At 40.7% G+C, this 14,716-nt stretch overlaps 1 protein-coding gene across 2 annotated transcripts in view; it reads right to left on the bottom strand.

Annotated features, from left to right (window-relative positions):
* LOC134349440 (ETS-related transcription factor Elf-1-like) overlaps positions 1-13,175 on the bottom strand; it is a 140,253-nt gene extending 127,078 nt beyond the window's left edge. For both annotated transcript variants that reach the window (XM_063053744.1, XM_063053748.1), the window contains exon 1: positions 13,070-13,175. The gene's annotated coding sequence lies outside the window, so the exon portion shown is untranslated. The remainder of the gene's footprint in view (positions 1-13,069) is intronic.
* Positions 13,176-14,716: the final 1,541 nt, after the last annotated feature.

The raw sequence follows: 14,716 nt of genomic DNA, 5'->3' as shown, positions 1-14,716 counted from the left end.
AGCCTGAGGGAATCACTTCAGGCTAAAGACCAGTCAAGTGTGATGGTATTGTGTTCCTTGTCTGCAAAGCCCTAAATTCAAAAGAAGATTTTAAGTCCTATCCAATATAGATATCTACGGCTATCCTCATTATAGGGAGGTTATCCATCCACTCCAAGGACAAGTTTACTTCCCTGTCTAATCTCTGCTATGAGTTCTAGCTGCAAATACTCACAGTCTGAGTGATGAATCACAGTTTAAATTTAGACAAATAGTTCTTAACATGCATTTAACATTCAGAGGATTTCTGATTTATAAAATATATCTGAATTACAAAAGATTTACAAACTGTAAGGGATTTCAAAACACAGGTACAATTCTTACAAACTAAAGCAACATTTCAATGAGTTGCAGCTGAACAAGTCATCCATTGCAGAAAGCAAAGGTTGAGGAATGAATTCTCGTTCTTCTTTCCATTTCTCCATCTTGCTGTCATTCTCCCTGTCATTCCTAACAGTCCCCAATACTTTCTAATATTTATGATGTTTTGCAACTAAATGACATTATCTGCATTATACCTTTGCAGGGATAAAGCAATTTACAGAGATGGTCCAAGGACAATGGTGCAAGTAATTTAGCTGTAGTTGTCTGATTTAATGTAGGTCAATTAACCGAGCCCCGTTGTCATTGTTTGGCTAATGCAGACAAGGTGGTCATGGTCACTTTACTTCATATACCACATCACTTAGCAGCCAGCCCAGGTGTCCTTTTAACTTCAAACAGATTACTGCTTGCACATTAAATTAAGAACCGAAGAAAAATTGCATCAAGAAGTTGAGCAAAGAATATATGTTGAACATTTAACTTTGTCACAAACAACTCTGACACTTTGGGAAGGTGCTGCAGTAGAAAGCCGAGGTTGGCAATAAGCCTCTCGGGTCCAGGAAGGTGAATATCTATCACACAGGAAATTAAGCACATAATTTCAGAAACATCTGTTTGGCATTTTAGTAGAAATATCAATACTAATCTATTAGCATTTAGTAAGTCAATGACAGTTGTCCAAGTAACACTGGGGTGAATTTGCTGCATGTTTCCACATTTCTTGCTGCTGTTGCCAGCAAAGGAGCTTAGCAATTTGGCTCTGGGCTGCCTGCTGTCCAAACTGCATGGACATTGTGTCCCTTGATGCCTAATTCAGTTAAAAGGTGCCATGGTGTCAAGGAAAGATGCGCTCCCTTTACCTTTGAAATTAAGGCTTTTTGTCCATGCTTGAGAGAAGGCAGGATCAGGGTTGACAAACAAATGATGCAGTTGGAATTCAGGCAATTGAAATTCAGTTAGAAGACTGACACTTCTCATACATTATTAGTCATGCAATTTTAAGTTCGCCACCCTATTGCATAATGACTCTTCATCGGCTTCCATCTTGGAAAGATATAAAATAATACTTCTCAACCTTCTTCACACAGTGCCAAATACCCTGATAACTGCACTCCCTTGGATTCTGAAGTATTCATTGCTTTACTATAGCTGTACCCTCTGTTTCCCAGAATTCCCTTCCTTAACCTCTCCACGTATGACTTCTCCTTTACAACTCCAAAAGACTAACTCACTTTCGGAGACCTGATCTAACCATGTTTTTACCATATTAAAATAGATTCAAACTTATGTAGATGTATAAAACCTCAATGTTGAGAAAAGAAGGATGTACCTCAGACAGCTATGACGCTTACCCTCATTTGATATCTTTCTCCTCGAGTTCAGTTGTATTTAGGCTCCCTGATGCTGTGATGACAAAGGGATGTTCCTTTCCACTTTCCTCTGAAATTGTTTTGTTGTAACAGGAAAGCAATATGAAAATGCTTTTTACCCAAAATACATAACTGATTGAGTATTTAAAGTGGATTTAAAATACAGCTGTTGAAATGTGGCGAATCATACACATCCTATGCATAATCATATGTTAATATGTTAGTATAAAGTACTTTACACCTAAAAATAAATTGCCTGCTACCTGCAAGTCTACATATTAAGTACAACACTCTTCCTCCTCCTCTTGATATCAAACAGTGAAGGCAAATCAACTACACTCTTTTGACTGTAGTACCTTGCACCACCTATAGGGTTAAACCACCACTGCCGCTCATATAAGTCGCCATTATCCCTCTTTACAGGTTAGAAAACTAAATCATGCAATATTATCTCCTTTTAGAATTTCAGAAGTTTTTCAGTGAAGTGCCAGAGCTGCTTTCAAACACAAACTCCACGATAAATCACTTTTGTTTCCTCATTGTATAGCACATTGGCGACAGACGCTCGGCACAAAGGTCACTTGTGTATTTGAATATCCTGTTTGAAGTGGAGCAGGCCGCCAAAATGCTTGGGATCGCTTTTGTTAAAAGGGCAATGTCTTCAGAAATACTAACACCTGTCTTTTCTGCTGTATGCTTTCAGGTGACCTGAATTTCATTTATCAAACCATTTGTTTTAATATAATTGCAGCTTAAGCAATTAATTGTTCTGAATCGCTTCAGAACCCAGAAAACAGAGATGGGTTGAGACTTTGCGCATACTATGCTTAATTATTCCTTATATCTTGTTGGACAACATCACTCTAGTGTGTGTAGGTTTTGTCATCGTTATAAAACAGTCAAACACATCTATTACAGTGTGAAGAATATAAGGTTGAAAGAAATTAAATGTAGACTTCACTCCTATCTTTGGGAATTGATAGCTTTCACTTAAAAACTTGAACTTATGGAAGTGACTTTAATTTAATTCGTTCTATGGTCTTTCATTATTTACAATCAATTGGGCGAATTTGGGGTAATCTAGTTTTCATTTGATAAAGAACAAGTAGGGATTTTAATTCCCAGCTCTCTACACCACACTCTGGTCCAATTGGAGACAGTAACGCACCTTTACGTTGGACTGCTAACCACCATTAAAAGTCAGATGAAGAAGAAGAACACTCAGAGGGTGTTAAAAGTGTGAAATGAGCTGCCAGTGGAAGTGGTGGACATGGGTTCAATTTTAATATTTAAGAGAAATGTAGATGGGTACATGGATGGGAGGGTCATGGAGGGCTGTAGGTCAATGGGAATAAGCAGATTAATAGCTTGGCATAGCCTGATTCTGTGCTGGTGTGTTCTGTGACTCCATAAGAGTCTTTTCAGGTAGGATCAGTGTCTGGGTTGCAAGAAGAACTGATGTTAGGAGCAGTAGGGGGATGTGCAGAAGGGTGACTACAATCAGTTTCAGGAAGGGTCAGGCTGTGATCATAGAAGTAGCTGGGATGGGCAATGATGCCGGCCTAACAAGTTGGCCTTTCAAACAGAAGAAGAGTTACTGGAGGAGGTCATTGTGGCCTTGGTTGAATTGTGTCTGGAGATCCATTGGTATGTTGCAGTAGAGTTTAGGAATTGGGGCCACCTGGGTTTTGGGAAACAGAAAGACGGCTGAGTCAAAGTTGCGAGTCAGTGTCATGTTATGAGAAAGAGTAGGAATAGCCTGATGGATCAAAATGTGAGTTTGAGTCTAACCTTCTAGGAGTCCCAGTCCACCACTAAGAGGTTAAAGCTGCTTAGGCCATAAAATATAGGAGTAGAATTGGGCCATTCAGCCCATTGAGTCTGCTCCACCATTATATCATGGCCGATCCCAGATCCCATTCAACCTCATACACCTTCTAAACATATCCTTTGATGCCCCAACCAGTCAGGAATCTATCAACTTCTACTTTAAAAATACCCACAGACTTGGCCTCCACCACAGTCTGAGGCAGAGCATTCCACAGATTCACCGCTCTTTGGCGAAAAGAAATTCCTTCTTACTTCTGTTCTAAAAGGTCACCCCTCAATTTTGAGGCTGTGCCCTCCAATTCCAGATACCCCATCAGAGGAGAACATCCTCTCCACATCCACCTTATCTAGTCCTTTCAACATTCGGTAGGTTTCAATGAGATCTTCTAAATTTCAGTGAGTACAGGCCCAAAGCTGCCAAGCACTCCTCATATGTTAACCCGGAATTATCCTCGTGAACCTCCTCTGGACTCTCTCCAATGATAATACATCTTTTCTGAGATAAGGGGCCCAAAACTGTCAACAATTCTCCAAGTCCAGCCTGACTAGTGTTTTATAGAGGCTCAGCATTATCTCCTTGTTTTTATATTCTATTGCCCTTGAAATAAATGCCAACATTGCATTTTCCTTCTATACCACAGACTCAACCTGTGAATTAACCTTCTGGGAGTCTTGCATGAGGACTCCCAAGTTCTTTTGCACCTCGGATGTTTGAATCTTCTTCCCATTTGGATTATAGTCTGCACATTTGTTCCTTTTACCAAAATGCATTATCATACATTTCCCAACACTGTATTCCATCTGCCACTTTTCTGCCCATTCTTCCAATTTGTCTAAGTCCTGCTGCAATCGCATTGCTTCCTCAACACTTCCTGCCCCTCCACCTATCTTCGTATCATCTGCAAACTTTTCCACAAAGCTATCAATTCCACTATTTAAATCATTGACAAACAATGTGAAAAGTAGTGGTCCCAATACTGACCCGAGGAACACCACTAGTCACTGGCAGCCAACCAGAGAAGGCTCCCTTTATTCCCACTCACTGTCTCATGCCTGTCAGCCATTCCTCTATCTATAGCAGAATATTTTCTGTAACACCATAGAATTTTATCTTGCTAAGCAGCCTCATGTGAGGCACTTTATCAAATGCCTGAAAATCTAAGTAAATGCCTCCCCGTTGTCCACCTTGCTTGTTACTTCCTCGAAGAATTCTAACAGATTTGTCAGGCATGACTTCCCTTTACAAAAACCATGATGACTTTGACTTATTTCATCATTGGTCTCCAAGTACCCCGAAATCTTGTCCTTAATAATGGAATCCAACACTTTCCCAGCCACTGGTATTAGGCTAACTGGCCTATAATTTCCATTCTTTTGTCTTCCACAATTCTTAAAGAGTGGAGTGAAATTTGTAATCTTCAAGTCCTCAGGTACCATGACAGAATCAAATGATTCTTGAAAGATCATGACCAATGCATCCATTATCTCTTCAGCAACCTCTCTCAGGACTCTGGGATGTAGTCCATCTGGTTCAGCTGACTTCTCCAACTTAAGACCTTTCAGTTTGCCCGGTACATTTTCCTTTGTAATAGTAATAGCACTCACTCCTGCTCCCTGACAGTCGTGGACCTCTAGTGCACAGCTATTGCCTTCACAGTGAAGACCGAAGCAAAGTACTTATTAAATTCGTCTGCTATTTCTTTGTCCCCCATTACTACCTCACCAGCATAATTTTCCAGTGGTCCAATGTCAACTCTCGCTTCCCTTTTACTCTATATAACTGAAAAAAAACTTTTGGTTTCCTGCTTTATACTATTGGCTAGTCTGCCCCCATATTTCATCTTTTCCCTTCTTCTAGCTTCTCTAGTTGCTTTTTGTTTGGATTTTAAAAGCTTCCAAATCACTTTTGCTACATTATATGTCCTTTCCTTGGCTTGCATACAGTCCTTAATCTCTCTTGTCAGCCACAATTGCCTACCTCTGCCATTTGAGAACTTCTTCTTCTATGGGACATATCTATCCTTCACCTTATGAACTATTCCCAGAAACTTCAGCCATCTCTGCTCTGCCGTCATCCCCGCCAGTATCCCTCTCCAATCCACCTGGGCAAGCTCCTCACTCATGCCTCTGTAATTCCCTTTATTCTATTGCTATGCTGATACATGTGATTTATGCTTCTCCCTCTCTAATTACAAAATGAATTCAATCATATTATGATCACCGCCTCCTAAGGGTTCCTTTATATTAAGCTGACTAATAAAGTCTGGGTTATTACACAACACCCAATCTAAGGTAGCCTTTCCCCGAGTAGGCTCAAGCACAAGCTGCTCTAAAAAGCCATCTCATAGGCATTCAACAAATTCACTCTTTTGCAATCTGACACCAACCTGATTTTCCCAATCCCTTTGTATATTGAAGTCTCCCATTACAATTGTGACATTACCTTTATTACATGACCTTTCCAGCTCTCGTTGCAAACTCAACCATACATCTTGGCTATTATTTGGAGGCCTATATATGATCCCCATAATGTTTTTTTACCCTTGCAGTTTCTTAACGCCACCCACAAAGATTCAACAACCTCTGACCCTATGTCACCTCTTTACAAAGATGTAATTCCATCTCTTACCAACAGAGCCACACCACTGTCTATACCTTTCTGTCTGTCCTCTTGATACAAAATTTATCCTTTGATGATAAAGTCCCAACTATGACCTTCTTTCAGCCGTGACTCAATGATGCCCATAACATCATACCGACCTCCTCCCCTTTTGCCCTATGTCATTGGTACCAATATGTACCACAACTTCTGGCTGGTTATCCTCCCTTTTTAGGATATTGTGGATGCGTTCAAAAACATTGTGGACCCTGGCACCTGGGAGGCAAACTACCATCCATATTTCCTTTTTGTGTCCACAGAATCACCTATCTGTCCCCCTAACTACAGAGTCCCCTAATACTGCTGCCTCTTCAGTTCCCTGCCCTTCTGCACCACAGGGCGAGACTCAGTGCCACTGGCATGGCCACTGTTGGATCCCTCAGGTAGGTCATTTCCCTCAACAGTACTCAAAATGGAGTACTAATTGTTGAGGGGAATGGCCACAGGAGTGCTCTCCACTGTCTGATGTTCTTCCTTCCCTCTCCTGGCAGTTACTCATTTATCTGTCTCCTGTATCCTTGGGGTAACTACCTCCTTGTAGCTCCTGTCTATCACCTTCTCACTTTCCCTAACAAGTAGAAGGTCAGTGAGCTGCATCTCCAGTTCCCTGACATGGTCTCTAAGGAGCTGCATCTCAATACACCTGGTGCAGATTTGGCAATCGGGGAGGCTGGGAGTCTCCCTGAAATCCCACAGCTGACAGCCAGAACTTCTGCTTGTCCCAGAAGTGCATTATATCAGGTGTTCCTGGGTCAGCATGATCCAATTTCCCCATAAGGCTCCTGAACAATCATTCTTTGGAAAAATCACATTATTTGTCTATAACTAGACAGGACTGAAATTATGCTAGTCATACTGGGAAAAATTACTCCAAGGAATGCCTTGTGGAATTTCCAGATTAGTGTTTCCAACTCGAATCACTATGGTGACACCGTAGCGAAACAGTTAGTCTATCAATTCCTGTTGCTGTCTGTAAGGAGTTTGAACATTTTCCCTGTAACTGTATGGGTTCACTCTGAGTCCTCCAATTTTTACTCCCACATTCCAATGACTAATGAGTTAGTAAGTTGTAGGCATGCTATTTTATTAGTAAGTTGTGGGCTTGCTATTTTATTAGTAAGTTGTAGGCATGCTATTTTATTAGTAAGTTGAAGGCTTGCTATTTTATTAGTAAGTTGTAGGCTTGCTATTTTGGCACCAGAAGACTGGTGACACTTGCAGGCTACCCCCAGCACATACTTGGACTGTCTTGGCCATTGACGCAAATGACACACTTCACTGTATGTTTTGATATGCATGTGACAAGCTAATCTTTAAAATCTTTAAAAAGCCTTTAACACTTGACTCTCTACATCACAACAAAGCCTCGGGAGTATTGAAGTCAGTGGAAGGTCCTCTATTAACTCATCGAGCAGAGCATGAAGGAAAATCTTTGCAATTACTCAGCAGCCATTACCTCATCCAGATAATTGCTCCCTAAAGATCTTTGATCTTAGCGTCTCATCCATTGCTGCAGGATTCATCTGGACAGCGTTTTAGGGCCAACCATCTTCAGCTATTTTATAAATGGTTTCCCTTGCATTCTATAGTCAGGTACTGGCAAAAGATTGCGCAGCATTTGCCTTTATCTGTAACTTCTTGGATGGCTAAGTATTGCACAGCCTTGTGTTTGCAAAATGTGAATGAGATTCAAGCTTTGGCAGGTTAGCAGTAAGTTATATTTTTGCCAGTGATGTACCAGCCAATGACTATGTTCAGGAAGAGTATAATCTTTAAATGCCATTGCCGTGATCACTCATGCCACCATCATCATTCTGAGGGTTAATATTGAAAGGAACAAATCACATGAATACTTCGATACTAACAGCCAATTAGAGCCTCAGTGTTCTACACTGAGTGATGCACTCCAAAGCCTTTCCATAAGGTATCAACAGGAGTGTGATGGATAGCATGAAACGTAACGAGATTAGTGCATTTACAGCAGCATTAGAGAGGATTGGGAACATCCAGCCAAATTAGCTGTATCAACCATCTGCCATCCTAATTATTTCTGTGCTAGACAGCCAGCCTACAGCCTATCAGATCTGCAGTGTTTACCATTCAGAAAACATATAGCACTAGCATGGCAAGATTTTGTGATCCTTGAGAACTTTGGATGTAAATATGAGGGTCTTGGCACAAAATATCAACGGTTGATTCCTTTCTATAGATGCTGTCTGAGCTGCTGAGTTCCTCCGCATTTTGTATGTATTAATATTCATGATAAGTTAGGTTTGAAATTGGGGAGCCTTGCAGTTGACTCCAGCATTGCATCTTTTCATGCTGAAATGTGATTTAAAAAAATAAAAGGAATTTGCAAATTGAAGACATACTTGTGTATGGAATGATCTGTTTGGATAGGACGCAAACAAAAGTTTTTTTCACAATATCTCAGTACCTGTGACAATAATAAACCAATTCAGAATTACAAATTAAACATTAAGTTAATCTAATGTATGTGCAATGTAGCCGGAGGAGTTTGTAAGTTCAGCGTAACTGGAGGAGTTTGTAAGTTCAGTGTAACTGGAGGAGTTTGTAAGTTCAGTGTAACTGGAGAAGTTTGTAAGTTCAGTGTAACTGGAGGAGTTTGTAAGTTCAGTGTAACTGGAGGAGTTTGTAAGTTCAGTGTAACTGGAGGAGTTTGTAAGTTCAATGTAACTGGAGGAGTTTGTAAGTTCAGTGTAACTGGAGGAGCTTGTGTGTGCAGTGTAACTGGAGGAGTTTGTACGTGCAGTGTAAAAGGAGGAGATGTATGAGCAGCCTAACTGGGGGAGTTTGTAAGTTCAGTGTAACTGGAGGAGTTTGTAAGTTCAGTGTAACTGGAGGATTTTGCATGTGCAGCGTAACTGGAGGAGTTTGTAAGTTCAGTGTAACTGGAGGAGTTTGTATCTGCAGTGTAGCTGGAGAAGTTTGTAAGTTCAGCGTAACTGGAGGAGTTTGTAAGTTCAGTGTAACTGGAGGAGTTTGCAAGTTCAGTGTAACTGGAGGAGTTTGTAAGTTCAGTGTAACTGGCGGAGTTTGTATCTGCAGTGTAACTGGAGGAGTTTGTAAGTTCAGTGCAGCTGGAGGAGTTTGTATTTGCAGTGTAACTGGAGGAGTTTGTAAGTTCAGTGTAACTGGAGGAGTTTGTAAGTTCAGTGTAACTGGAGGAGTTTGTAAGTTCAGTGTAACTGGAGGAGTTTGTATGTGCAGTGTAGCTGGAGGAGTTTGTATGTGCAGTGCAATTGGAGGAGTCTGCAAATTCAGTTTAACTGGAGGAGTTTGTATGTGCAGTGTAAGTGGAGGATTTTGTTTGTGCAGCGAAACTGGAGGAGTTTGTATCTGCAGTGTAGCTGGAGGAATTTGTATCTGCAGTGTAACTGGAGGAGTTTGTATGTGCAGTGTAACTGGAGGAGTGTGTATCTGCAGTGTAGCTGGAGGAATTTGTAAGTGAAGTGTAACTGGAGGAGTTTGTATGTGCAGTGTAATTGGAGGAGTTTGTAAGTTCAGTGTAACTGGAGGAGTTTGTATCTGCAGTGTAACTGGAGGAGTTTGTATGTGCAGTGTAACTGGAGGAGTTTGTAAGTTCAGTGCAGCTGGAGGAGTTTGTATTTGCAGTGTAATTGGAGGAGTTTGTAAGTTCAGTGTAATTGGAGGAGTTTGTAAGTTCAGTGCAAATGGAGGAGTTTGTATGTGCAGTGTAACTGGAGGAGTTTGTAAGTTCAGTGTAACTGTAGGTGTTGGTAAGTTCAGTGTAACTGGAGGAGTTTGTATGTGCAGTGTAATTGGAGGAGTTTGTAAGTTCAGTGTAACTGTAGGTGTTTGTAAGTTCAGTGTAACTGGAGGAGTTTGTAAGTTCAGTGTAATTGGAGACTTTGTAAATTCAGTGTAACTGGAGGAGTTTGTATGTGCAGTGTAACTGGAGGTGTTGGTAAGTTCAGTGTAACTGGAGGAGTTTGTAAGTTCAGTGTAACTGGAGGAGTTTGTAAGTTCAGTGCAGCTGGAGGAGTTTGTAAGTTCAGTGTAACTGGATGATTTTGTAAGTTCAGTGTAACTGGAGGAGTTTGTGAGTTCAGTGTAACTGGAGGAGTTTGTAAGTTCAGTGTAACTGGACGAGTTTGTAAGTTCAGTGTAACTGGAGGAGTTTGTATCTGCAGTGTAGCTGCACGAGTTTGTAAGTGCAGTTTAACTGGAGGAGTTTGTAAGTTCAGTGCAGCTGGAGGAGTTTGTATTTGCAGTGTAGCTGGAGGAGTTTGTAAGTTCAGCGTAACTGGAGGAGTTTGTATGTGCAGTGTAACTGGAGGAGTTTGTAAGTTCAGTGTAACTGGAGGAGTTTGTAAGTTCAGTGTAACTGGAGGAGTTTGTATGTGCAGCGTAATTGGAGGAATTTGTATGTGCAGTGTAACTGGAGGAGTTTGTAAATTCAGTGTTACTGGAGGAATTTGTATGTGCAGTGTAATTGGAGGAGTTTGTAAGTTCAGTGTAACTGGAGGAGTTTGTAAATTCAGCATAACTGGAGGAGTTTGTAAGTTCAGTGTAACTGGAGGAGTTTGTAAGTGAAGTGTAACTGGAGGAGTTTGTATGTGCAGTGTAACTGGAGGAGTTTGTATGTGCAGTGTAACTGTTGGTGTTCGTAAGTTCAGTGTAACTGGAGGAGTTTGTATGTTCAGTGTAACTGGAGGAGTTTGTAAGTTCAGTGTAACTGGAGGAGTTTTTTAAGTTCAGTGTCACTGGAGGAGTTTGTATGTGCAGCGTAACTGGGGGAGTTTGTAAGATCAGTGTAACTGGAGGAGTTTGTAAGTTCAGTGTAACTGGAGGAGTTTGTATGTGCAGTGTAGCTGGAGGAGTTTGTATCTGTAGTGTAACTGGAGGAGCTTGTAAGTTCAGTGTAACTGGAGGAGTTTGTATGTGCAGCGTAACTGGAGGAGTTTGTAAGTTCAGTGTAACTGGAGGAGTTTGTAAGTTCAGTGTAACTGGAGGAGTTTGTAAGTTCAGTGTAACTGGAGGAGTTTGTATCTGCAGTGTAGCTGGAGGAGTTTGTATGTCGCAGTGCAATTGGAGGAGTTTGTAAATTCAGTGTAACTGGAGGAGTTTGTATGTGCAGTGCAATTGGAGGAGTTTGTAAATTCAGTGAAACTGGAGGAGTTTGTATGTCACAGTGTAGCTGGAGGAGTTTGTATGTGCAGTGTAACTGGAGGAGTTTGTATGTTCAGTGTAACTGGAGGAGTTTGTAAATTCAGTGTAACTGGAGGAGTTTGTATGTGCAGCGTAACTGGAGGAGTTTGAGATGACACCAGGGCATAGCTACTGACTTTTAGTGTGTTTTTAGCAGGGAAAAAAAAATTAATCTGAACCTTTGTTAGAAATTCATAGTGTAAGCAATTTCATACTTAATTAGGTGTTGACTCTGAAACATTGAATCAAAATAAACATCAATTCTAGAAGTTAAGGACTGGTTTATATTCCCTTTTGAGTTTAGGGGATTAATAAAATAATACAGGTGATTGAAGGAGTTAATATGGAAGATGGGCAAGTATTTTGTTGTACAATGGCTGATGGAAATCTGTCTCTTGACATACTTACAAACTTAATTCATTAAAAAAACACATACACACTGGTATTATTTTTTGTGTAGAAGAGCACAGAAACAAGTTGGGCAGATTAAGATTAAGTACATAGAACATGGAACCGATTACAGCACAAGAACAGGCCCTGCAGCCCATGTTGCCCTGCCAACCACAGTGCCAATCAAAACGAATCCCATCTGCCTGCACTGCTGGCCTGTACATCTGCTCTTAAAACATTGCTTTCATGTCTGTTTCTACCACTTGCCCTGGCAACATGTTCCTGGCACTGAGTGAAACACTTGCCTCTGACATCTTCCTTCTCACCTTAAAGCAATACTGTCCAGTATTTGCCATTTCTACCTGTGGACCAGCACACAGCTCTGATATAGCTAACTGGTGTTGGGCTTGTGGGAAAGAGTGGCCTGCTCCTGTTGCTTGACGGTGAGATGGAGGACTGTTTGGTCAGGTGACTGCACTTTGCTCCAGGAACAGACTCTAAATAAACAGTTTACACAAAGTGGATCATATTTCTGTGCAAGGGTCCACACACACTGAAGGCTGTGGTGTTTTAAAAAGCTGTTTCATAATCTTTGAGAATGCGGCAAAAAAAGAATGCACATGATTGTGTAATGGAACGACCACACAGAGGCATCTATGGGGTCAGGTCCATGTAGTACAGACAATTGAACAGAACTAAGAGCACAAATAGCAATTAGGATGAAATATTCTTCCTAAACTAGAGACATTCAAATGTGATTCAAACTGCTGAGATGAACCTGTCTCATTCAGAGTGATTAATGGAAAATAGTTTAGCAAGTCTTTTACCGCCACTCCCTTCACTTTCAAGTCTAATCACTCCTACAATTATTTAAAATGTAAGCGGTTTCTTGACATGCAGCTGAAAGCTTCAATATTTATGCTGTAATACTAATTAATTCTCTATTGATTTTGCTGATTATGTAGTTGAGTGGTCTACTTAAGTTACCCCCAAGGACTGTTTGCTTACATCAGAGAGTGGCTTTACTGTCATTTGTCACTTCACTTCACAGCTTGTACATTGCCAATCAAAACAGATGAAATCCTGTGAGTAACATCTCAGACTCATCTTCAATATCGTACAGAAAAACACGTGACCCTTAGCGTATATTTAAAAATCAAGATACTGCATTAACCCACCTCCTCTGTCCAGTATCACCAGGTGAAAAGTTACAATCATCAATTACACACTTTTCAATCACATATTTTGATGCAACATTACTTACTTGACTGTCTAAATTATCTTCTAGACTGTAGTTCAACAAAAATCCATGGGAAAGGTTGAGTTTTCTTGCAGTAAAATATGGCTTCTGAAGAGTGAGGAAGTTCTGCTGATTCTGATTCATAATATATACCAGAGTGTTGCTGGGAGTGTCACACCCATATTGTGTAGGCCAATGACTGCATCAGGTTACACGCATGCAAATTATGTAGGTGAACAACTGAATTGGTTGAACAGCGAACAGTGGAACAGAACAGAAAGAGTTGGAGCAATAAAATAAGCAAACATGGCAGATTGCTGCCACTTTCATTTTGCTGATGTATGTACGCTTACGAGATTATGTCACTTCACTAAGAAGAATCAACTGATGAATAAAATAAACCAGCTACTGAAATTCCACAGCCTCCTTGCACTGTGAAGAAACCACTGGCAGAGGCATCTACAACCTCCAGTTTCCTTCGCATAGACTAATGTGGAAACCTTTGTTCAGGATATATACTAAAACACAAAGCAGAAATTGTCATCATTTCCTGCAGTGACCATCAGAAGATAAAAAGAACTTCAGTATAGATTGTGCTTTTCATGACCTACAGAAGTCTGGAATTGATTTTCAGATAATGAGATACTTTTGGAAATGATTTGCTGTTTATTGTAGGGACCTCGATGCACCGCAAGATCCCAAAAGAATGATGGTAAAATGTTCTTCAGTAATGTTGAATGAGGGGTAAGAATTGGGCAGGACAGAAGTGAAGCTCAGCTGCTCTTCTTCAGTGTAGTGCTCCAAGATATTCCACATTTACCCTGGAGTTGGGTTTCGGGCCTCTTCTGAGAGATGGCACCTCTGTCGGAACAGCACTCCCTGAATACTTCAATGCAGCGCCTGCTTGAACTTTCACGTTTACATCTCTGCATGAAGTCACAACTTTTTCTTTGCTGCTGCTGGCAGCTATTGTAAAAAAATGCACATAGCATTGGTTAGTTAAACATAATTTCAGGGCTACTGTTGTTCACTTGATTTCACTCATTGACAGATATCATAATGTCCTTGTCATTTCTGTGATCTGGGGCAAAAGTAGATCAGGGAAGATTGCCCTTTTGTGTCCAGGTTCTGTTCCATTTCCATAGGCTGGGTTTTTTTTGGAAAACAGACATGGATTTTAGAGGAAACATTAGCACATGTCTTAGGAGACAAGGGAATTTGAAATGACCTTGATATTGGGCTCAGCATTCTGTGAGACGGTTTTGTGTTTGCTCCTGAACATCTCAGTTACTGTACCTGCATCTGGGGCAGGTTAAATCGATACATGTACTTTTTAACTGTTAAAACTGAATTCAAAGGTTTCAAAGGTACATTTAATGTCAGAGAAATGTATACAATATACATCCTGAAATACTTTTTCTTTACATGTACTCCTTAACTGTTAAAACTGAATTTGTTTCCACCATCTACTCAAGCAGTAGAGTCCAGATCCAAACAGTTCACTGGTAGCTAAAAGTGTCCCTCTACATGCCATTCATCCAGTTCCTTCACCTAAGCTTGTGTCCTTTGGTTCTGCGCAGTTGGACTGTGCAGGAGCTGAAATGCTGCAGTACTAAACTGGCTGTTCACTTTGGAACAAGTTCATTTCCTGACTACAGCAGGACCCCTGCC

This window comes from Mobula hypostoma, chromosome 7 (assembly GCF_963921235.1).
Source record: "Mobula hypostoma chromosome 7, sMobHyp1.1, whole genome shotgun sequence".
Taxonomy (NCBI): domain Eukaryota; kingdom Metazoa; phylum Chordata; class Chondrichthyes; order Myliobatiformes; family Myliobatidae; genus Mobula; species Mobula hypostoma.
Note: the sequence above shows the minus strand (reverse complement) of the source record. Positions and strands in the feature narration are given on the sequence as shown.